At 43.9% G+C, this 22,121-nt stretch overlaps 2 long non-coding RNA genes across 2 annotated transcripts in view; one reads left to right on the forward strand and one right to left on the reverse strand.

The window, feature by feature from the left end:
• Nucleotides 1–22,121, reverse strand: part of LOC122204062 — a 57,835-nt gene that overhangs the window by 27,979 nt on the left and 7,735 nt on the right. The window contains exon 2 of the long non-coding RNA XR_006195460.1: nt 7,386–7,488. This is a non-coding gene — a long non-coding RNA (uncharacterized LOC122204062). The remainder of the gene's footprint in view (nt 1–7,385; nt 7,489–22,121) is intronic.
• LOC122204063 lies at nt 1,277–4,654 on the forward strand. Its single transcript, XR_006195461.1, has 2 exons — nt 1,277–1,475; nt 4,246–4,654. It is a non-coding gene; the product is annotated as an uncharacterized LOC122204063 (long non-coding RNA).

Here is a 22,121-nt window from a genome sequence, read left to right on the forward strand (position 1 = left end):
AGGCTGTACCGGGGAGACACTGAAATCTGTCAATTACTATCTTCAAAATCTCCCTGAAATCCTGCTTCTGTCTCCATCCCCACTGCACTGCCAGGCTCAGGCCCTCATTACTCCCAGGACTATGAGATTAACTTCCTTCCTCCAACATCCCCTTTGTATAATTACAATTCCTGTCTGGTTCCTGCCAGAGATACTTTGCTGAAATACACATCTGAGGTCAGTTCCCTGCCTGTAAGACTCTCTGCAGTCCTCCCTCCCTGGCCTGCAGCGGCTTTCAAGGCTCTCCACACTAGTTCCTTACCTTCCCCTTTCAAGCCCACCTATTCCCTCCCCACACACCCCAACACTGGTCTCACAGCTATTCCCAGAACTCTCCAGACACGACGACAGCCTGCCTGTAGAGGCTTTCAGGTATCCCTGTGCCAGGCGCACCTCATTCCCATCTCATCCTTCAAGGCTCATTTCAGAGGTCATCTCCTGGGTGAAACCTCTGCTGACTCTCCCCCTCCCATGCATAACTCACACCTGGCCTCCACTCTGTCCGCTACTGAGCTTTCAACATTACTCGTGTCACCACAAGTTCCGGGCTATCTCTTCCCTCACGGGATCCCTGCAGGTGAGCCAGGCCAGACACAGGCTGTGACATCCAATGCAAGCGCATGCATGAGTCAAATGGCCATCTCATTTCCTTCAATTTAATAACCTGTCGTGTTGAACAGAGGCGCACCCTCCCCCTTTTAACAATGGGAATAAAGAGCTCAGGAATATGACGTGCCTGGCCCAAAGCCACGGTGTCAGGCAGAGCTGGCCCTAGAGCATCCGAGTAGAAATCTTATTCACCAACAGTTAAACAAAACCTCCGCACTGAAGGCGACGGAGGGTGCTAAGAAACCACCGGCAGCTTAGGAGTGGGCCCCAGCTGTTCCACACGGGGGGGGGGGGGGGGGGGGGGGGGGACGCTGGTCCGCCCCTTTGCTGCTCCATCGCCGCTGAGCCCGGGTGTTCCTGGGAAGTCTCCGCTTTGGCAGCCAAGGCCAGAGCTCGGGGGAAAGTTGCCGTTCAGGGTCCCGCGACCGCAGGGACAGGCCAACACCCAACTGACGGCCCAGCACACCTGAGCTAAGGGCGTCTCCTGTCTCCGGCTGCGCTCCGCGCGCATGCACCGCCCACCGCCCACCGCCCACCGCCGCGCGCCGGTGTACGCGCCGCCACGCACGCCCCGCTCATGCGCAGCCCTCGCTCTGGCACGAGCCAGGGGCTTTGTGGCCGCTGCCTGGAGGCGTGTAGCGGCTAACGTCGTCTGGAATTGGCCCCCGATCCGGGAACTGCCTTGGTCCCAGGAGGCTGGAGAGGATGGAGCGGTCGCTGCGCATCCCCGCCCCCTCCGCCCCCCTCTCCTCACCCCGGGGGGAAGGCTGTTGGATCCGCTGGGGGCCCTGAGCGCCCTTAACAGGATGGGCGGGTGCGCCCCTCGGGTAGGGGTGCTGGGCAGAGGGCGGGAGATGAGCGGGCTGCGCAGCGGGAAGTGGGCTGAATGTGGGGGGAGGGGGGTGTCAGGATGCGCGGGGGCTCCCCCTCCACCACCGTCAGCAAAGCAGAGCGACCAGTCGAGATTTGTACTCTTTTGCCCCCAACCGTGGACTTCCTTGTTCATACTTGACTTAGCCAAATACGCAGCTAAAACTTGAGCTTTGTGGGTACAGTTGTTTTGTGTCTTTTCTACGTGGAAGGCAGCACAGGTGGTGCCTGGCATTGTGGACCTGAGCCAGACCCCCTGAGTCAGATTGAAGCTCTGTGGCTCACTAGCCCTGAGAGATTGGCCAGTTTACCTTATCTCTTCTGTGCCTCAGTTTCCTCTAGAAGAAAGGGGTTAGGGATCGTACTTCACAGGCCAGGCTGTTGTGAAGATCAAATGAGTTAGTGTAAGAATGAGATTGGTGCCTGGCAGACACTATATGAGCTTGTGGGTGTTGTTATTACTCTTTTTTATTAGAGCTGTGTGTAACAGGATGTTTAATGGGCCTTTTCCTGTTACCCTAGAATTTATGAGTCAGGGCACAAAGATGACCCAGAGGTGTTTAGTATCCCACACAGTAAAGAGAATATTGGACATATAAGCAGAGCTTATTAAAGGGCTGTGGAACCAGACCTGCCAGAAGAGAGTATGGAGGAGTTTGGGGACGGTGATGGGAATATTACATATCTTGATTGTCGCCGTAGATTTTGTAGAACTCTACACCTAACAAGAATGAGTGTTACTTGTGCAAATTAAACGTCAATAAACCTGAAGAAAATTAATTTTTTTAAAAGACCTGTTAAGACAATGTAAGGCAAGCCACAGACTGGGGGGAAATCAAAACACATATCTGATAAAGAATACATAAAGAACTCACTCAATCCTGTAATAAAACTACAGATAGAACAGATATTCCAACAAAGAAGCTGTACACATGGCAAATAAGCACATGAAGGATGCTCAGTCATCATCAGGGAAACACAAAGCCACGGTGAGACACCACTGAATCACGACACATTCACTCAAATGGCCAAAATTAAAAACCCTGACAACATCAAGTGTTAATGAGGATGCAGAGCAACTAGAATTCTAATACATTGTTGGTAAGAGTGCAAAACAGTACAATTTGGAAACACTTTGGTAGTTTCTTATAAAGTTGCCATACACTTACCATTCACACCAATCCTATTCCTCATTTACCCAACAGAGAAGAAACATGCCCATGCTAGACCTGTAGGTACTAAACTGTTCACAGAAGCAATATTAATAGTCAAAGCTAGAAACAACCTAAATGTTATCAATTAGTGAATAGGTAAATTGTGATAGATCCAAACAATAGGCTACTCCTCAGCAAAAGCAGGAACAAACTACTGATACACGAAACAACATGGACGAATCTGAAATTTGTTAGGCTAGATGGAAGAAGCCAGACACCAAAAGACTACCTACTGTAAAATTCCATTGATAATGAGATTCTAAAGACAAAACTATAGTGACAGAAGCAGATCAGCAGTTGGGGGTCGTGAATCAGGGGAGTCAATTCTCTGCAAAGACTGCAGTCAATTCTTGGCAAAGAAGGTGAACTCTGGGAGTGGTGGGAATGTTCTACATCATAATTGTCGTGGTGGTGTTTATCGGATTTCATTTGTCAAAACTCATTGAATTATACTCCTAAAATTGGTGAGCTTTGTTGTAAACAAAGTATACCTGAATTTTTTAAAAAACCAATTAGTTTTTCCTGAGAGGAAACTACAAGCAGTGGCCCTTTAGGTAGCGAGATCTTTACTCTTTGCAGTAATTCATTCTCCATGACCCAACACCAGAGAAGCAAGATCCTAAGGCAGGTGGAGGGGAGAGGTGGGTAATCAAGAGGCAGCCACATCCCACCCTTTGTCTTAAGGTTCTAAGTCATAAACCCAGCTGGCAATGAGAGTGGGCAAAGGTTTACCTTGTATTCAATATTGAAATGGCTGGACTTTGAATAACTGCTAGGCATTAGGAAGTTATACGTTCTGCCCAAAATATGATTAAGGGGAAATGTGGGAAATTTGATAGGGATTGATTGAAGGCAACAGAGAAAGCAATTTATATACCTCCTGAGATGAGAGAATTCAATCATTTGATTGCATGTCATTAAGTTAGTATAATAAACTACAGAACATAGAGTGTGTGACTCATCATACATAATAATGTATTGTTAAATAACAAGATTTAATGGAGTAAATATTAAAGATATAATTGGCTTTATTAAGTGATTCATGAATTGAGCAGCGTCTCAGCTAGCAAGTAGAGGGGGGCTCCAATGGGCCACAGAAAGGGAAAGGTTTTTAAAGGCAGGACAAGGAAGTCATAAACAGAAAAAAGGATTCTTTCAAGTGAGATCACCTTCCTTTGGGGAAAAAAAGGGTCTTAGTTGGATTATTTCATCTTCCTTTGGGAGATGGAGAGAGCCCATAGGACTGGTTGCCTTATTGGTGCTGCAGAAAATTCCTGATGGACCAGTTAAGACTACATTTCTGGGAGAGCTTGAAACTGCAGTTAGGATAGGTATTTAAGCCCTGGTTTAGTGATGTGGCTTAGCGTAAGTGACTCCATTTTGGGCCTGTGGTTTTCTTTTTAATGGTATTTTTCAAGTGTATGTAGGCACTGTTCCTGTTAATAAAATACAGAATCACTTAAAATATTACTGAACTCATACCTTTGTCATTATTTATTCTCTTGATCAGCAGGTACTCCAAGTATAACTGCTATAAGGGGGAGTCCCTACCCGCCCCCCCCCCCCCCCACCAAATTTTGTCTGTAAAAAGGAGCACTTGTCCTTGGGAGCACTGGTACAGGAGAACCATCCCAGTCCTTTGGGAACAAGAATGAGAATGGATCCTGCTGGGGACTGGAGATATCAAGCAGGAGAAAAGAATGAAGATAATGCCATGTTGTGGACATTATAGGTGAAGAACTTTTCAAGAAATTGGGAGTTTGGGAGCCTAGTTCTGATCCTGAGCACAGCCTGACCTGCCATCCTACCCACAGGCCCAGACAGGCTGACCAGTCACTGTGGCCGTCCAGCTGTATCCCTATACCTAGAACACTAGAAAGTGCTTGGTAAATATTTTCAGGTAAATAAACACTTCAATGTTATGAAGTGCGTACTGGAATCCCCATTTTGCATATAAGGAGATGTGTTCACTAAGGTAAAGAGAATTGCACTTAGCTAATAAATGGTAGACTTGAAGGTGGGGTTGAACCTAGCCCTATTGAACTCGAGAGCCCAAGTTCATGACTGCTGTGCTAGCGGCCTCCGAAACATGCAAGGTACTGAGATGAGAGGCATACAGCAGTGTGGCTGCTGCTCTGTGTTGAACAGGGATATGCTTAATGTAGAAGTGGCAAGGACCCAGGGTGGGAGGGTGCCCTTAGAGCCAGGCTCCTAGTGGCCAGCCATGTGATGATGGCAGGTGTCTGGGGCCAGGATACAGAAAAGGAAGATGCCTTGCCATCACCAAGGCCACACACAAGCTTGGAGAGGGGGTTGAGGGGAAAGGTATACAGCTGTCAGTGATCAAGGCCACAGGGCAGCTGCGGGCCTGGTTCTACAAGGACTCTAAGGGGAAATCAAGGCTGTACACCCATCTACCAACATCTGGCTCCTCCTATGCACCCCAAAGACCACTTCCCAGCCAATCTCCACTCTCCCTGCAGGCTATGTGGCTGGGTTCCCCACTTGGAGGCCACTGTGAGGCACACGTTCCACTTTTAAATGAGGTGAAAAGGTCGGCCATGACTTTGGGCATGCTTACCTGTAATGCTTTGTAGAATGTTTGCCCTAACACATCTCGGGGACACTCTTTAAGAGAGTTATTCAGGTGACCTTTGAACAATACAGCTTTGAACTGCATGGATCCAGTTATACGCCGATTTTTTACAAAGCAGTGCTGTAAAAGTGTTTGCTCTTCCTTAGGATTTTCTTAATAACATTTTCTTTTCTCTAGCTTACTTTATTGTAAGAATGCAGTATCTGATATGTATAACATATACAATATGTGTTCATCAACTAACTGTTCATGGTATCATCAAGGCTTTCAGTCCACAGTAGGCTATTAGTAGTTAAGTTTCGGGGGGAGTCAAAAGTTATGTGTGGATTTTCAACTGCACAGGGGTCAGTGCCCCAACTCTTGCCTTGTTAAGGGGTCCACTGTATTTGAGAAACAAAAAATGAGCAATTATAAGACTATGCTTTTACTTCTACTTTCTTTGCTAATTCCCCAGAACATGGTTCACCAAAATGGACTTATTTTCTGAAATTTAAAACTTCTAAAATTAAGACTTGAAAATATGTACAGTAGTGATAAAACTTGACTCTGACAGCATCCTATTTTTGCCTTTAATTTTCCACGACTCCCCCATTCCTCTTTACTGTGGATGCTAATCTTCTCCCTTCACCTTCAGAAGGCAGCCTCTCAGGCATGTTTCTCCCCTGGTATTGCTGAGATAAAACTCCCTTTGTTCTAGTGGAGGCAATGATGTTGGGAGATGGCAGCCACGCCCTGCCTCCACACTTCCAAATCACTGCACCACTCAGAATACCCTGCTCTTTCCCATTGTTAGGAAAGACTTATCCCACCTTCGTGGCCAGCGCTGGCTTTCTCTTTTGGGTGGGCAGCAACAGGGTTGTTACTGACAGCTCTCCCTGCATTTGTGTATTCTTTGGGTTCAATTTCCCAAAGGCCTAACATGGCAGACAGAGCTCGGAAGGCAGACCCTCAAGATTCCCTTCCCCAGGTTATTCAGTCAAACAGGACTCCTGGTGCTCCTGTGAAAGGCCTCAGCTGATGGAGTGAAGGTTATGATAAGCTGACCTTAAATGAGAGCTGTCATCCTGAATGGCTCGGGACACAATGGAATCCCAACAAGCCCCTTAGAAGCAGCAGCAAGAGGCAGAAGACGCAGAGCCAGAGCTGCAGTGGAAGGGAGGAGACGATGGGGGTGAAAGAGAGCCACCAAGGGGTGGAAAGGACTCCACCCGCCACTGGGGGCTTTGAGGGGGCCATGAGTCAGGGAATTCGAGCAGCCTCTGGAAACTGATAGTGATGTCTAATTGACAGCCAGGAAGGAAACAGGGACCTCAGTCCTGCAACTTTGTGGAACTACATTTTGCCAACAACATGAATGAGTATGGAAGGGGATGCATCCCAAAGCACCCAAAAAAGAGTGTGGCCCTGGCAGCACCTTGATTTCACCCCAGTGAAACTCGAAGCTGAGAAACACCTATGCCTTTAGAGTGTTGAATGGGAGTAGAGTATGCCATCCCAAAATGTGCCACTTTGACATGTGGATTATTTTGAGCCAAAGTCAATAAAGACCTAGCAGACTCAAGAAAAACTTTTACCTCTTTCTTCATTACTTAAAAGAATTTAGTTAGGGGGCCTGACCCAGAAAGGGAGCTATTACCAGAAATGACTTTTTATCTGGAAGACCAATTTGTTTGACAGGACACACATCTAATTACCAAACATCTGCTCTTGTTACAGTCCTGCAAATTACCCTCCTCCCTTTTTTAACATATGTATATTAAAATTTTTTTTTTTTTTTAATTTGAGAGAGTGTGTGTGTGAGTAGAGCAGGGGAGAGGTGCAGAGGGAGAGAAAGAAAGAATCTTAAGCAGGTTCCATGCTCAGAGCAGAGCCTGACACAAAGCTTGATCCCATGACCCTGAGATCATGACCTGAACTGAAATCACAAGTCAGATGCTCAACTGACTGAGCCACATGGTGAGCCATCCAGGTGCCCCTACCCGCCTCCCTTTTGAAGCCAGGCCCCTATCCCATTCTTTAGCTCAGGATGGCAAATAAGCCTCAGTTGTGTAACTTACCCTGGAGTCTCATGCCTGTGGGGTTCCTGTACATATGAAATTGTTTGTTTTTCTTCTGTTAGTCTGCCTCATATCAGCTTAATTAATAGACCAGCCAATGAACCTAGAAAGGAAGAAAGGAAAATTTTTCTATCTCTGTAGTGTGCACACTGTTTCCAAATGTCTCACATTTTTGTTAAGATCTCCAATTATGATATGAAGGTTGTAGTTGGTCACACTGACTCAAGCACTTGTCACCATTTGTTTTATTGTGGCTCCTGAGGACATGTTGGTACCTTTCTATTAATTTTATTCATTTCCCTTGCCATTATAGTAACAGTCTATTTTATGTACTGGAGGTTTGTGGATACTCATTTCCATTCTTTGGTTAGATCCTGACAGTGCCATTCCCTAGCCTCATGAAATGTCACCATGTCCTTCTCTCAGTGAGTGTGCTGATGGCTGTGCCCAAGGGTTAGAGAGTCTGTGATATTGTGATTTATACTAAATATTTATTTGGTCTTCACCTTGTTCCCAGCACAGAACTCATAAAAAACTCTTGGAATTTTGTAAATGAGAAGAGTACCAAAGATATCTTTTGTTATCTTATTGAGGTGACTTTTGGAAGCACCAAAAGTGGGAGCTGGTTGCCAAGGGAACCAATCCTGTAATTAGAAGGTTGGAACCTTCATCCCCGCCTCCCTGACCTCCAGGAGGGGAGAAGGATTAGAGATTGAGCTCAAGCACCAATAGCCAATGATTTAATTGGTTGTGCCTATGTAATAAAGCCACCATGAAACCCCCAAAAGACAGGATTCAAAGAACTTCAGGGTTGGTGAACACAAGGAGTTTTGGGGCAAGTGGTGCATACAGAGGGCATTAAAACTCCACACCCATTCTCCAGACCTTGCTCTGTGCATCTCTTCCTATCTGGCTGTTCCTGATTTATATCCTTTCATAATAAACCAATAATCTGGTAAGTGTAATGTTTCTCTGAGCTCAGCAAGCCACTCCAGCAAAATAATCAAACCTCGGGAGGGGGCCATGGGAACCTCTGATTTATAGCCAGTGGGTCAGAAGCATAGGTGACAACCTGGACATGTGGTTGGCATCTAAGATGGGGGCAGTCTTATAGTCTTAAAGTCTTATAGGACTGAGCCCCTAGCCTGTGAAATCTGATGCTGTCTCCAGGTGGATAGTGTCAGAATTGAGTTAAACTGTAGGACACCTAGGAGAATTGCTTGGTGTTGGGGAAAACTCCATGTGTCAAAATTGGGAGGAGACTCAGAGAATCGTATATATGCATCACTCTGAACAGTGCCTGGTGCACAGCATATGCTGGGTGAGTATGCTTGTGGCTACTGTCATCAATAAGTTACTGACCAGTCAGCTCAGATGGGTTTTGGCACTGTGCTTATGAAACCTGGGACACACCTATAGGTCCATTTGGCAGGTAGGTACAGAAGCTGGAGGTGGAAGAGGCTGACCACACCTTCTGAGAACTGAGGAAGAGCCAGAGCTAGTTCTCACCATCCACAAAGCCAGCGGGGAGAGTAGAGGAACTAACATCAACAAAGACATGAATTCTTTTTAAGAAGCATAGCATTTGGGGGCACCTGACTGGCTCAGTTGGTAGAGCTTATGACTCTTGATCTCAGGGTCATGAGTTCAAGCCCCACATTGGGTGTAGAGATTACTTAAATAAATAAATTTAAACCTTTGAAAAAAATGCTTTAAAAAAAAAAAGCAAAGAATTTGCCTTGTGGACTGGGAGCTGGCAGGGGCCTCTAGGTGGGACCATATCTGATGTTGTCTGTGGGGTTCCCCTGGCCTCCCTGAGCTCAATTCAGGAGGCCTGTAGAGCAAGAGTCAAGGTTGGCCTTAATGGCAAGCCATGTTATGTCACTATACCTTCTTGCCAGTTAAAGTAGGAACACTCCTCTCCCTTCCTACATCCAGAGCTTGGCTGCCAGGCTCAGCTTATGTGCTGTTTCTTCTCAGAATCCTCTCTGCTCCAGTAACCCTGCCAGACTTCTCACAGTACTGTGGGAAACCCCCAACACTAACTCCTGAAGTACGTTGCTTAGCTCATCAGAGCACAGCATCACCCTGGCTGGGAGTACCAGAAGGCTCTGGTCCCAGTCTCACCTCCCATTGATCCCTCCCTCCCCATCCCTGCTCTTGAGTGGACTGTAGGCTCCCTCAAAAAAAGCTTTTTGCCTTTTCTGTTTGGAGGCGCTTCCCACGCTAGCACAGGATGTTTGGGAAGGGAGAAACACCTCCAACCATGGAAAGGACAACGAGTCTCTGGCATTTGCTTTGGATCAGAGGGCTTTGGGCTGGATAGTCTAGATAACCTTCACCCTGAAAACAACCCTGCAGAGCAGGGGTGCTGAGGGAGCAACATCCCTCCACTGTGCAGGGAGGAGCACAGCTGTCATCACCTATCCCTTCCCCAGAAGCAGCCATCCAGCTTGGCTCCCCAGCATTTCCTGTCAGGTGGCCCCTGCCCAGGCCTCTGAAACAGTTGGCTAGTGAATCCATGGTGTAAGCTAAGCCAACTACCCACAGCCAGCTTCCAAGCAAAGTTTGTTTTTGATTTTATGCTTATGTTTTTAAGCTCCAAAGGCTACTGGTTCTGGGAAGGACTGGGTCACTATGTGACTTTGGGAAGATCCTTTGCAGCCTCTGTGACTCCAGGTTGTAACTCTTGGCTTCCTTAGATCATGGTGTTCTCCTCATGTTGTTGGCACGCACTTGCTAGCACCCTCTTCTCCGAAGCGAAGTGGTTAGGGCATGGCCCATGCTAAAGGAGAGGAGCCCTGCTGGTGCCAAGATGCGTGGTGCAGTTGCAGCCCCTGGCCAAGGGATGGTGGGCAGGACTGGGCTGGCCGAGGTACCAAGAAGGCAAAGCAGAGTTGTTGGCCAGTAGCCCCCTCCTACTGACTTCCCTATCACTTTTGTTTGTATCTGTTTTATTATAAAGAATAACAGTTGCATTTGAAAAAGGAAGTTCAGGGGCACCTGGGTGGCTCATTTGGTAAGTGTCGACTTTGGCTCAGGGTATGATCTTGCAGTCTGTGAGTTTGAGCCCTGCACTGGAATCTCTGCTGTCAGCATAGAGTCCACTTCGGATCCTCTGTTCCCTTCCTCTCTGCCCCTACCCTGCTTGGGTGCTCTCTCTCTCTCTCGCTCTCTCTCTCAAAAATAAATAAACATTAAAAAAAAGTTCAAACTGTAAGGAAAAAAGTCAAAGTTGCCCTGTCTCACTCCAGCCCCCTCCCTGAAGGCCACCTCCCTTCACCATTTGTTTCCAGTTCTTACTATGGTTACCTCTGTAACTGTAACCCATACACCCATGTCTTGATTTCTCAACTTCAGACGGTTTCTCTTGGCTGTGGTCTATGAAAAATATGAAATGAGCACACTTACATGATCCTTTACCTTCCAACTTATTTGTTATTACTTTTCATTCTTTGAATCCAGTGCTTCTCAAGGGCCCACTGAGTGCCTGCCTAAAATGCAGACTCCCAGGTCTGGGACAAAATTATCTGAATGTGTGATGGGACCTAGGAATACCCATTTATAATCATCACCTCTAGTTAATTCTTATGTACGTTACAGTTTGAGAACCATCAACCTAATGCCTACCTCTATAACTAAATACATCTCTTATCAGTTGGGATGCTTTTGTCTACTCTATCAGAAACCCAACTAAGGAGCGATATCAGCAAAAGTGGAGAAGTGGGGAACTCCACATTCCACCATGCCATAAAACAATGATAACATGGGCAGAAAATTTCAGGATCAACTTTTTTTGGAATTCTGAAGACTAACCAAAGGCTTGCAGCAACCTTGGAAAAACCTATTCCAGAAGAATAGCTGATGGAATGAATAAGTCACAAGAATGAAAGGTATAGCATAGGAAATACAGTCAATGGTACCGTAATAGTATTGTTTGGTGCAGATGGTAGCCACACTTGTGGTGAGCACAGCATATAGTTCAAACGCTATATTGTACACCTGACACTAATGTAACATTGCATGTTCACTATACTTCAGTGAAAAAAATCAAGGCTGAACTCTTCCCAAATTTGATGAATTTTAGTTAGTAATAAAAAAATGTCTAACAAAAAAAAATCCCAGGGCCAAATTATTCTAGTAGTGAATTCTACCAAATGGCAGTACTCACCAAATTGATCTTCAGATTCAGTGCACTACTATCCAAACTCAATCTTAAAAACAATTTAAAAAGTCTGATTCTAAAGTTCATTTGGAATTATAAGGGATACAAAAGAGCCAAAACAGTCTTGAACAATGTTAGAAGACTCATAATTTCTGATTCCAAAACTTAATACAAAACTATAGTAATCAAGACTGTGTGGTACTGGCATTTAGACATATAGACCAGTGGAATAGAATTGAAAGTATAAAAATAAATCCATACATTTCTGGTCAATTGATTTTTGACAAGGCTTTTAATGGGGAAAAAAGGAATCTTTTCAACAAACAGTGCTGGAACAACTGGATAACCACATAGTGAAGGATGATCTTGGACCCCTACCTCATATCATATATGAAAATTAACTCAAAATGGACTACATACCTAAATGTAAGAGCTAAATAATAAAACTCTTGGAAGAAAACATAGGTGAAAATCTGCATGACCTTTGATTAGACAGCAGCTCCTTAGACATGACATCAAAAAACATAAAGCAATCAAAGAAAAAAAATAGATAAATTGCTCTTCACCAAAATTAAAAACTTCTGTGCACCAAAGGGCATTATCAAAAAAAGTGAAAAAACAACTCAGAATGGGAAAAATATTTGTAAATCATATATCTGATAAGTGTCAAGTATACAGAATATAAAAAGTACTCTTCCAACTCAGCAAAAAACAAAAACAAAAACAAAAACAACAACAGCAACAACAAAATGATGACTCAATTAAAATGGGCAAGGAACTTGAATTGACAGTTCTCCAAAGAAGATATACAAATGGCCAATAAACACATGTAAAGATTCTGAACATCACTGATCATCAGGGAAATGCAAATCAAAGCCACAAGACACCACTTCACACCCATTTGACTGGGTAAAATAAAAAAGTAATGACTATAGCAAGTGTTGATGAGGATGTGGAGAAATTGGAACCTTTATACAAAGCTAGTGGGAATGCAAAATGGTGCAGCCACTATGGAAAAGTTTAGCAGGTCCACAAAAAGTTAAACATAGAATTACCATATGACCCAGCAATTTCTCATCTAGTTATTTGAGAGAAATGAAAATATATGTCCACCAAAAACTTGTACACAAATGTTCATAGCAGCTATATTCATAATAGCCAAAAAAGTGTAAATAAGCCAAATGTCCATCAACTGATGAATGGATAACAAAACGTGGTACAGTAGTCCCCCATTATCTGTGGTTTTGCTTTCTACGGTTTCAGTTACCACAGTCACTTTCAGTCTGGAAACAGTAGTGTCAGAAGAGCAGTAGTAGCCTAATGCTACATCACAATGCCTACATCATTCACTTCACTTCATCTTGTCACATAGGCATTTTATTAGCTTACATCATCACAAGAAGAAAAAAGGTGAGCACAGTACAATAAGATATTTGGAGAGAGACTACATTCACATAACTTTTATTATAGTATATTGTTATAATTGTATTTAATTACTAGTTACCATTGTTAATCTTTTACTGCATCTAATTTATAAATTAAACTCTATCATAGGTATGTATGTACAGGAAAAAACAGTATTTATAGGGTTTGGTATTTTCCACAGTTTCAGACATCCACAGGGGATCTTGGAACATATCCCCCATGGATAAGAGAGAACTACTGTATATCCATTGGGTGGAATATTTTTCAGCCATAAAAAAAAATAAAGTAGTGACACAGGCTACAATGTGGATGAACCTGGAAAACGATGCTAAGTGAAAGAAGCCAGACACAAAAGACCACAGTTTATATGATACCACTTATATCCAGGACAAGGAAATTCATGAGACAGAAAGTAGATTAGTGGCTGCCAGGGCTTTACTAGTATTTCATGTTGTCAAGCTTTCTAGAGTTTGCCTTTGTTCTCTCATTATCAGGCTTCCATCTGAGACTTCCAGATTGGCTCTACAGTCATTGCGGTGGCTGGCATGGGTTTCTCTCATGGTCATGCTGGCCTACCACTCCCAGCAGCTTGGACCTTGTACGGGAGGGTGCCTGTGGGTTGCGGGGTCCTGGGCAGGGCCAGGCTGCTCTATAGGATGAGTGGTGGGGGCTGCTGGTGGGGGCTCTGCCCCACATCATCCAAGCCCAGAGAATCTTACTTTATTTTGTCCTTTTATTCTGAATGTTTATTTATTTATTTTATTTTTTTTTAAAATTTTTTTTTCAACGTTTTTTTTATTTATTTTTGGGACAGAGAGAGACATAGCATGAACGGGGGAGGGGCAGAGAGAGAGGGAGACACAGAATCGGAAACAGGCTCCAGGCTCCGAGCCGTCCATCAGCCCAGAGCCTGACGTGGGGCTCGAACTCACGGACCGCGAGATCGTGACCTGGCTGAAGTCGGACGCTTAACCGACTGCGCCACCCAGGCGCCCCTGAATGTTTATTTATTTTTGAGAGAGAGAGACAGACAGACAGACAAAGTGTGAGCAGGGGAGGGACAAAGAGGGAGATAGAGAATCCCAAGCAGGCTCCACACTGTCAGTGCAGAGTCTGATGAGCGGCTCAAACTCAGGAACCGTGAGATCATGACCTGAGCCCAAATCGGACGCTTAACCAACTGAGCCACTCAGGCGCTCCTCGCCTTTCTTTAAGAAAACATGCTTTTTTATTCTGAAAGATAACATTCAACATAAAGAGCTTCACAAATTATTATAAAGCAAACATTCATGTAGTCACTCCCCAGGTATCTCCTCAGGGTCTCCAATGTCCTTCCACTCACCTTTTCCCAGAGGTAATAAAGCCTATCCTCACTTTCATGGTAATCATTTCTTTGTTCCTTATAGTTTCACCATGTGTATACACATTCCTAAACAATATGGTTTAATTTTGCCTGCTTTTAAACTTTACAGAAATAAAATCTGGTTATCTATCCCTGTGGAGCAAATATCCCAAACCTCAGGGGCCTGAAACAGGGATAATTCTGTTATTCTCTGTCAAGAGCTAGAGTTGATTGAGCTCAAGGTGGGTGATTCCTGCTCAAGGCCTTGTAAATGGTCATGGGGGTGAGGGGCACCTTTGGAATGCCCTCCCTCTATCCCTGGTAGTTAATACTAGTTGTTGGCTGGACCATCCACACATGGCCTCTATATCTGGTCTGAGCTTGCTCACTACACAGCACCTGGGTTCCAAGAAGGAGCTGCTGAGGGAGACTGGGAGGAAGCTGTATCACCCTTTAAGACCTAGCCTGGAAGTCACACAGCATCATTCCTGTTTTGGCCTTCCCAGATCCTAGGGGAAGAAACATAGACCCCACCCCCCACCTTTCAATGGCAGGGGCTGGGGGTGGTAAGTCAACATCCTGTGAGAAGAGCATGTGTGTGTACACACATGTGCATGCTGGCATATTGCAATAGCCTAAAGATGGAGGCAGCCCAAGTGTCCATTGATGGATGAATGGATGAACATAATATGGTCCATCTATATGCTGGAATATCATTCAGCCTTAAAAAGGAAGGAAATTCTGATCTGTGCTACAACATGGATGAACCTTGAGGGCATTATGATCAGTGAACTAAGCCAGTCACAAAAGGCCAAATACTGTCTGATTCTATGTACATGAGGGACCTTGAATCAAATTCATAGAGACAGAAAGCAGAATGGTGGTTGCCAGGGAACGGGGGGAGGAAGGAATGGGGAGTTATTGTTTAATAGGTACAGAGTTTCAGTTTGAGACGATGAAAATGTTCTGGAGATGGGTGGTGGTGATGGTTGCACAATGTGAATGTACTTAACTTTGCTGAAATGCACACCCCAAAATTTAAGATGGTATGTTATATGTGGATTTTACAATTAAAGAAATTTTTTTTAATGTTTACTTATTTTTGAGAGAGACAGAGACAGAATGCGAGTGGGTTAGGGGGCAGAGAGAGAGGGACACAGAGAATCCGAAGCAAGCTCCAGGCTCCGAGCTGTCAGCACAGAGCCCAAAACGGGGCTCGAACTCATGAGCTGTGAGATCATGACCTGAGCCCAGTCGGACGCTCAACCAACTGAGCCACCCAGGCACCCCTTTACCACAATTTTTAAAAAATTAAGTTACATTTCAAAAAGGAGAGAATATGTGATAAATGATATCTTCAGATACCCTGCATTTATGCATCTTTGGAAAATATAGTCTGCCACAGAACACGCAACTTACTGTTTGGGGTCTTGTATCTCTTACCCAACATTGAATCTGTAAAATTCCCACAAGTTGTGTGTTGCTAAGTTTCCGAGGCTGTACACTATTCTCCCATGTGGATATGTCACAAAATTTATCCCATCTCCTGTGGATGGACATTTGGGGGCACTCTAGCTTGGGGCTAATAAAAACAGTGCTGCTATGGATATTCCTGCACATGGGCACTTGTTTCTCTGGCTCGTGGGATAGATGCTCACTTAACTTTTTGAGATAATAGCAAACTATTTGCTGAGGTGGTTGTACCAACTCACACTCCCATCAAGTGTGCGAGAGGACCTATTTCTTTATCTCCTCCCTGACACTCTAGGGGTGCTAGGATACATTTAACTGAAACCACTTGGTTTCTTTCCTGGCAGGGCCTGCCTTTCTCACCCCAGCTGCCCTGGGGGCTGGCTGACACTTACAGAGGTGCATGTCTGCATCCTTCCCAGCCACAGCCCACCCAGAGGGGCACTCCCAGGACAAACTGGCTCCCAGGGATACACCTGGATGCTGCAACCCTCTTTCCTGGCTCGTGGCTCCTGTCTGCACACAGGGTTGGCATTTACTTCCATTGCAGTTTATCCCTCCATCTGATCCCATCTCCTTCCTGTCTTCCAAAAACTCTTCCAAGTTCCTCAAAATTTCTGGTCTGCTGATGCAATTTTAAATGATTTTGCATGTTGCCATGAGTTTGTTTATTAGCTCTCAGTATCGTGATTGTTGTACATAATGGGACACACTATAATGGGAGGGAGGGGAACACGTGGGTGGGTTCTCTCTGCTGTCTTGAACCCCATCCTCAACCCAGGGTCTCTGATTCACCCCAGCCTCTCAGGCTCTGAGCTTGTGAGCCCTCAGAGCCCAGCATTCAAGGGGATGATTGCTGCCCCCTGGGAATAGGAGGCCTACTGAGTTTATGTCTACTCAGCTGAAAGACAACGTCTCACCTTTCCCAGCAGCTAGATGTGACCATGTGACTATTTTGGAATGGCAACTTCTGGAACCATAGGCCCTTGGCTTTGTCTCCTTGAGTTCTCTTCCAGGCACCACCCAGGCCAAGTCCAGCCATGCTGGTTCTTCCACTGTTCTACTGCTATTTCCCCTAGCCCACCCCAACTGTGCTTGTTACTTCTCTGTCCCAGGGTCTCCCCTTGCCCAGGAGGCCAGTTCCCATCTTCACCCTAGTAAACCCTAAAAAGTAAACCCATGTAAAGGGCAGCTCTTCTCTACAACCTCTCAAACTCCCAAGTAGGTGACCGCGTCTCCTCTGCCCAGCACTTCTCCACCCACTGTCACTCAGTTTATGCGGTCTGGGACAGTGTCCTTCTGGATGTTCACTTGACCAGCATATGCTGCAGGGGTCAAGCCCAGCTAATGCCAATCACAACACAGGGAATCCCCAGCTCTGCCTCTTTGGTGAGAGTATGAACAGAAGGGGGTCTGCAGGGGGCAAACAAGGGCAACTGAGGGGTTAATGTGCATACTCCAGACCCTGCCAGACTCCCTGGGCATGCAGGGTAGTGGCAGGCTGGGAGGCACCACATCCTCCCAATCCTGGGAAGGCGGCAGGCTGGGAGAATGTCCCCATGTCCTTGGCATGGTCAGCCTGGCCCTGGATGTCCAGCTCTGACTCACTCCTTGTTTGGGCAAAACGCTGGCTTGGGTGCCAAGTCCCGAGAGCTTGACAAAGGCAAAGGGAGTAACAAGATAGGATCTGAGGGTCAGCTCCTGGGAACAGTGTGGGTACCCAGCCTGTGTTTACAGCTGCTTCCTGCTCTGGCTCTCCGTCTGGTGAGCTGGGTGTGGCTACCGTCTGAGGAGGTGGGGGATCCTCTCCCAGCCCTCCGGGTGGACCCTGCACACCAGTCCTGAGTGTATGAAACAATCACAGGGCAGTGAGGACAATAGCATGAGAGCCGGTGGCAGATAACAGGATTAAAACATTCTAAGGTTTTGGTCTTGGTAGGAGGAGAGCAACGATAGCAAAGATATTAATTTTAAATTTATTCACTTCAGAAGGTGACTGCTGAAATAGGCAAAGAAGGTATCATTTGCAAACAAGTAAAGGAAAAAATATGAAAAAGACAAAAACAATTAATCCAAAAAAAGACAGAAAGGAGGAGTAGAGAGGGGGATCTGCACATAAGCTGTTACAAATAAATCCAAACATACCTGTAATCACAAAAAATGTAAAGGGACCAAATGTTCCAGATACAGAGAAAGATTGCCACATTATATGAAAAGCAATCCAGCTTTCTGCAATTACAGGAGACCCTCCTGAAGCATAAAGAAATACAATATTGAAGGTCAAGAGAGAGAAAGATACACCATGCAAAGACTAACCAAGAGTGAACTTGTGAGCTATGTCAGATGAAATACAATTTAAGGCAGCAAAGTCCAAAGTTGATTTGTTGGAAATACAAATATAAAGCTAAGTTTCTGGTAATATTAACAAGAAAAAGAGAAGGCACTAGTTAATGTTAATAATAATAATAATAATAATAATACCAATAGGAAAGAAAAGGAGACAACCATCCATGCTCCAACAAGTAAACAGAAATAATAAGGGGCTATTTGTCAACTGTATGACAACACATTTGAAAACAGACAAACTGAATAATTTCTTGGAAAACACCATTTTCCAGAATGGAATCCAAAAGAAATAAAAAACCTGATTGTCTTACAATTAAGCTCAGGTCATGATCTTGTGGTCCGTGAGTTAGAGCCCTGCACTGGGCTCTGTGCTGACAGCTCAGAGCCTGGAGCCTGCTTTGGATTCTGGGCCTCCCTCTCTCTGCCCTTCCCCTGCTCGTACTCTGTCTCTCTATCTCTCTCAAAAATAAACATTAAAAAAAAAAAAGGTTGGTATAAAATTGCCTAATGTAAATCAACCCTGTTAACAGAATAAACGAGAAAAACCACAGTAATATGTCAATAGATGCAAAACTGTCCAATGAAATTAAATACATTCAAAATAAAAAGTTATAAAAAGAATGAAAATAATAATAGAAGCTAATAAGGGGCACCTTCCAAGAAACTACAGCAGACAACATAGCAATGAGAGCATTCCCTACAAGACTAGAAGCCTGACTTGATGTCCATAATGAAGACTTCTCTATGATGATCTACTGGACATCCTAACTGGTGCAGTAAAATAAGAAAAGGAAATAAAAGGTAATGGATTTAGAAAGAAAAACACAAAACTCTCATTATTTGCAGATGATATGACTATAAGGAAAACCCAAAGGCATCTATAGAGAAATTATCAGGACTAAATAAGTTTGCTGGATTCAAAGTAAAATTCATTTGCGTTTCTAAAAATTGGCAAAAATCTCTTAGAAAATACAGTTTTATATTTATTTTATTTTATTTTATTTTATTTTATTTTATTTTATATTTTATAGAGAGAGCATGCAAGCGGGAGAGAGAGGCAGAGGGAGGGAGAGAAGGAATCCTAAGCAGGGTTCATGCTCAGTGCTGAGCCTGACATGAGGCTCGATTCCATGACCCTGGGATCATGACCTGAGCCAAAATCACGAGTGGGACCTTCAACCGACTGAGCCACCCAGCTACCCCAAAAATACAACTTTAAAAATATACAATCTAAAATAGCAGCAAAAGGGTCACCTGGGTAGCTCAGTTGGTTAAGCGTCTGACTCTGGATTTTGGCTCAGGTCATGATCTCATGGTTTGTGAATTCAAGCCCCACATGGGGCTCTTCATTGGCAGTGTAGCGCCTGCTTGGGATTCTCTCTCTCTCTCTCTCTCTCTCTGCCCCTCCCCTGATCTCTCTCTCTCTCTCTCTCTTAAAATAAATAAATAAACTTAAAAAATAATGAAATAACAAAAATATAAAGAATCCAGGAATGAATTTTATGTATATATAAAAAGTATAATCCTAAAATTTGGTAAAAATATTATCTGTGGCCCTTCTTATGGGCCATTACTGCTCTAAACACTCTAATCCGTGAGCTGGTTTAATCCTCACCATGTCCCAAGAAGAAGCTGTCCTTACCTTTCCACCTGGTAGCTGAGTGAACTGGTCTACCCACCTAGCATCTGGGCACCTGGTGGGAGGATTTAGGTACAGATAGCCCAGCCACACAACCTGGGCTCTAGCCACTATGTTTTCTTGCCTCTTGTTGGTATGCATTGCTTCACAATAAACATAGTACCCACAGACACTAGGAAAGTTAATAAAAGAAAATTTAAAGAAAATAAGATCAGCTCACCACCCTTGTTCACCTGTGCTCCTCCTTGCCTCTATTCCTGTTCATTCCCATATGGTGTGGGTGACTCCAACTCTGGGTCCCACAACCCCTCCTCAGGGCCCAGGCAACCTTCACCCTAAATTCTCTCAAGTCTGGCCAATGGGATAAGAATTTTTCTTTGGCTTGATGTTGCCTTAAATAAAATTATTCAAAATCAGAGATTTTCTCTACTTTACTACTATAAGACATATTCCTGTCCTCAAAGATGCTTCCTGGGCCAGGCTGCTTGTTATGGCAAAGTCCTCCTTGCCAGTGACCCCCAGTGGCCTGCTATCTTTCCACAGAGAGAGCTCTCCCCTTGGCCTCTTCCAGTTAGCAGAACTCCTGACTAATCTCCTCTGATGGTGTTGTGAATGTGCCAGGTGTTGTCAGAGGACCTCCCACTAGCTCCAGGGAATGAGCTCACTTTGGCTGTCTTCTGTTGCTATGTTGGGGGTTGGGAGACACCAGATGTGTGTCATCTACTTCTGGTGGGTGGGGGACATACCATTCCTGACATTATGCTGCTTTTTCAGTTCTGGATCCCCAAACCACTTTCCTCTTACTACCTTTCAGAGTTCTCCTTTGGCTGTCTCTTGAATTATTTCCAGAATTTAACATTGTACTTGGTGGAGAGGAGTAAAATCTATGCCATCTTGTCCAGACCAGAAGCATCTTTTTACTTTGACCTATTTGTATTTTCTATTAAAAATTTTTTTTATCTCAAAAATAAATAATTGAGGTGGGGGAGGCAGAAAGAAAGGGAGACACAGAATCTGAAGCAGGCTCCAGGCTCTGAGCTGTCAGCACAGAGCCTGACGCTGTGCTCAAACTCACAAACCTTGAGATCATGACCTGAGCTGAAGTCAGATGCCCAACTGACTGAGCCACCCAGGTGCCCCATGTATTTTAATATTTAGAATGAGTTTCTTGTAAACAACATATAGTTGGATCTGTTTTTTAAATCCAATTGAACAATCTCTGTCTTTTAATTGGGATGTTTAGACCATTAATATTTAATGTGATTATTAAGATGGTTGAGTTTAAATATACCAGCTTGCTATTTGTTTTTTTTATTCATCCCATCTCTTATTTGTTCCCCTTTTCCTAAATTTTTTTTTGTTTTTTTTGGGTTAAGTATCTTTTAAGATTCCATTTTATCTCCTTTGTTTGCTTGTTAACTACATTTCTTTGGTCCATTTTGGTTTTTTAGTGGTTGATTTATTATTTGTAGTATTGATTTTTTTGACTTAGCACAGTCTACATTCACACCGTATCATATGATTTTACATATGCTATATAGACTTCACACTAATATACTCAGCCTGTATGGTGACAGAGGGTAGCTACACTTGTGGTGAGCATAGTGTAACATATAAACTTATCGAATTACTATACAGTACCCGTGAAACTAGTAACATTGTATGTCACTTGTACTTCAATAATAATAATGATAATAATAATAATAATAATAATAATAATATATGTTCAGCCTTTGTGTAAATATTGCACTGTCAGCACAAAGCCTGATGTGGGCTTGAACTCACGAACCTTAAGGTCATAACCTGAGCCAAAGTCTGACATTTAGCCACTGAGCCACCCAGGCACCCCAGCAATAAAGTATTTTAAAAGAGGCTTTAAAATAATTTAAAATTTGCCAAATTGACTCCCATATTTACCATTTCTGGTGTTTTTATTCCTCTGTGTACTTTCATATTCCCATCTGGTATCATTTACCCTGTGCCTAAAGGACTTCCTTTAATATATTTGTAGTGCTGGTCTGTTAGTGATGAATTCTGTCATCTCTTCTATGCTTGAAAAAGTCTTTATTTTTCTTTTAAAAATATTTTATTTTGAAGTAATTATAGATTCCTAGGAAGTTACAAATATAATATAATAGAAAGGTCCTGTGTACCCTTCACTCAGTTATCCCCAGTGATTACATATTACATAATTATAGTGCAGTATCAAAATCAGGAATTTGACAGTGGTACAATGTGTGTGTGTAATTCTGTATCACTATGTACACCCAATGTGTATATGTAACTCTATACATGTAATTTATCAAATGTGTAGATTCATGTAACCACGGCTGAAATCAAGATATAGAC

The sequence above is a fragment of the Panthera leo genome, chromosome D3 (assembly GCF_018350215.1).
Source record: "Panthera leo isolate Ple1 chromosome D3, P.leo_Ple1_pat1.1, whole genome shotgun sequence".
NCBI lineage: Eukaryota > Metazoa > Chordata > Mammalia > Carnivora > Felidae > Panthera > Panthera leo.